Source organism: Morone saxatilis, unplaced genomic scaffold (assembly GCF_004916995.1).
Source record: "Morone saxatilis isolate NCDOM2014 unplaced genomic scaffold, NCSU_SB_2.0 Contig10, whole genome shotgun sequence".
Lineage (NCBI taxonomy): Eukaryota > Metazoa > Chordata > Actinopteri > Moronidae > Morone > Morone saxatilis.
Window position 1 is genome coordinate 15973204 of NW_023339652.1, and position 3525 is coordinate 15976728.

Genomic DNA, 3525 nt, shown 5'->3' on the forward strand with positions numbered 1-3525 from the left:
AAGCAAAGTAATTACCGTTGACTGGGAGGGGATGAGGCGAATGACCTTTCTGCAGCAGCGCAGGGTGGGGCAGGATTTCACCGTCTCTGTCTGTCTGGCAGCTGATGTGTTTTCTGTTATGTCATTGTGGACGTTTAAAGGACAACGTGGCCACATTTTAAATGCATAAATCACTCAGCCATAAAACTCATTACTGCATGCATGAGGAGAGTGTGTGCGTGTGTGAATGTGGGCATACTGTAAGCCTGTGTTGCGGTGGTTTGGCCCCTGACTCTGGACTCATCCCAAAAATTGGAATATTTATCTTTGACAGGAAAATGATCAGCCTGCTCACCAGAATTAATTGATGACATGATTTAGAAATTGTACATTGAATCAATAGTGAATTGATTCTGCCATTCCCAAAGGTGTAAAAGCATGTAAGGTAAGATGAGGAAGGGATAAGAAACAGGCAATTCTCTAGTACAACAGAAAGACTATATTAGTTCCTCCTCCCGCATACTCACCAATCATCCATCCTCCCAAAGATCTATCCCAATCTTTCAAAGGTCATGAGTAAGGTTCAGATTTGACATTAACAAAAATACACTCTTAAATGCTTTTAAATGATAGACACTTCACTTTTGCTCCTCAGCAAATCTGTCAGAGCAGGAGACAAAGCTTTAAGTGATTCTTCTTGTTCTTTGGCTCTGTACGGGACGCTCTGCTTTAAGTATCTTATAATGACCAGTTGGCCAACTTGTATATGATTCTGATTATGGTGCTTGGACGCTGCTCTGTGTTTTGCTGTTGGTCCCGGGCCAAACCTGTGTGTGCCAGCTTAAATAATGTCCACTCTGGTTGAATAACGCAGCATGAGAAAAGTCCAGCATTTCAGCCCAGCAATGACTGATGTGTCTCCTGCGGCTCTTTTTTTTGGTGCTTGTCCTTCTTAAATGTACATTTTTACATTTTTACATTTTGAGTGTTCAGCTGACAGGCTTTCTCGGGGCACCTTGCAATAATTAGATACTGCTAAATTAAAGGAGAATTATGTTTATTACAACTTGAGCCTTATTTTTGTAGTTTTGTTAACCATTTCCATAAGTTCAGTCAGCCAACTGACGTGGAATAGATTATATGTGAATGTAGAATACTTACAGGGTTGATAATTGGTGTCTAGCCTCTCAACAAGAAAAGCCAAGCTCAGGACAGCAGGGGGTGGGGAGTGACGATAAGGCTGTGTTCAGAAAGACAACTGCCCAGAAAAGATGCAGCCCTCAATTTATTTGAATAGAGCCACCGTGCTGACGCAGCAACGCTGCCTATGCAAATGTTTCCTGGCAAAAAAGTTGAACTTGTCTCAACTTTTGCCACAACGTCATCTGGCAAGGGTGCGTTGGCCAATCAAACAAGTGCACATTCCTGGTGGATTACTTAGTAATGTAAACACAGTATTTGTACTGTTTGCTTTGCAGTTGTCAAGACAAAAAACTAAATGATTGCTGGATCGAATTTTATGTCGGCAATGGAAACCACATACCCCCACTAATGCAGCCATTTTTTCTTAACACAGGGCTGTATTTGGTGCCCATAGGGGACTCTGTGCCTACAGGTGGATGCAGGGGTGGAGGTGGGGCTTTCGAGATGCTATGTGAACAACAGCAGTGGCTGCAAGTTACAGCAGAGCTTTCAGGTGAGCGGTGTAGCAGCAGTCATGCAACAAAACGCGAGCAGAGCACTGATGGTTTAAGCACACTGCAGTATGGATTGGATATACGTAGCAGAGAGAAGAGTATGCCTTATGAGAGTATACTTGAGTTTAGCTAGCGTAAAGGCTAGCTTTATTTATACATATACTTGTTTACGAGGAAAAGTCATGCATTCAAAATATTACTTACTGTAGAAGAACAAAAGAGCTTACAGTACCAAAAGTAAAAGTGCTCATTATTAATCATAATGAACAATGTACAATGTATGTTATATTCCTGGATAATTAGTGTTTCATTCATGTGTAAGCATCACTTTATTGTTTGCAGCTGGCAAAAGTAGGGCTACACAATTACTTTATATACTGCTGGGTAGTTTATAATAACAATACATTTGAAATTATTTGTTTATTTATTTTGTATCAATGACCTGAATCTGCAAAGTACCTTACTAATGCTGTCCAGTAAATATGGATAAATATATTTGTAATTTTGTAAATATAGTGGCATAAAACATAGAACAAATTAAAAGTAACGCACAGCAGCCTGTTGCAGCAGCTGTATGTAAGTTCAAACCTAGTAATAACGTAAATTATTACTAAGTTATGATTTATGCATTACTAAAGTAAATGTGTTTGCACCACAGAGATCAGTTACAACTTAACAGCTACATATGCCCCTCAGGTGGTACAAATCAGAGAGACCTAATTTACTGATATTATTTCTTGATATTTCATTACTGATCTAGCTTACTTTGATGTGCAACGAAGCCAAGTGCCTCATCCCAGCCAGAAAGCTAATGCACATGGTAACCACGATGATGAACAATATCTTTGTTTGTTTTGTTTTTGCCTTAGTTAAGACTTTACGTCCAAACTTGTTAAATTATGCCCCAAATAATTGTGGTGCAACCAATTGTTGGTTAGTTACAACTAGTTTTTACTGAGCCTCTAGTGTTGACTGACGCTAACTTAGGAAAGAACTTACACATATCTGGTACAACCCAGTCCAGGTACCTCAAAACTGTACTTAAGTACAGTAGCCTACTTGAGTGAATGTGTTTAGTTACATTCCTAAACTGCATTTAAGATAAGATTGTACCCATTACAGTAATAGCTGAGATTTGGGAACATGGTGACAGTCTGACTGGACTAGAAACACAAGCAGTCAGACAATCAGACAGGTTGGAAACATTTGAAGGTGCAATGGAAAGAGTGCAGTTGAAATGTCGGTAAATAATCCCTTATTGCTAGAAGACTATGTGCACAACTACGGCAAGTACAGGAGATCAAAGTGGAACAATTGGTTTAGGTAGTAATTTTACAGTTCACTTTTGTTTTTTTCTTACAAATATGTTTGACTAGCCTGGAGGTTTGTTTAAAACCTGAATGATTGTCTCACTGCTCATGTTTCCTGCCGCTCCAGACTTCTTTTCAACAATGTCCTCGCGCTTACAGATCTTAGCAATTAATTTGGTGAAGACAACGTAATTATTACTAACAGGGAAAATGGACAAAACTATGAAAATTAGGCCCCAGTAATAAAATGGAATCATCCTTTAAATAAATAACCTTGCTAAATCGTCAGCAAATTTCAAAGCAGCCAGGTAAAGAGGGGTAAAATGTCTCACTCCCTAGACCTATGTGGAAAAAATGAGCATTGACAGAGAGGTAGAAGGTTTTTCAAGGTAAGGAGCAAATTAAGGCAAGCACAGGAGGAGAATATGGAGGGGAGAGATATGATTCAGCAGTGAGAGGGTGATGTGAGAAACTGCATAAAGGTTTCAGCCGTTCTCTCTGACACACCGACGCTGGTCTACCAATCAGGCAAGGACAGG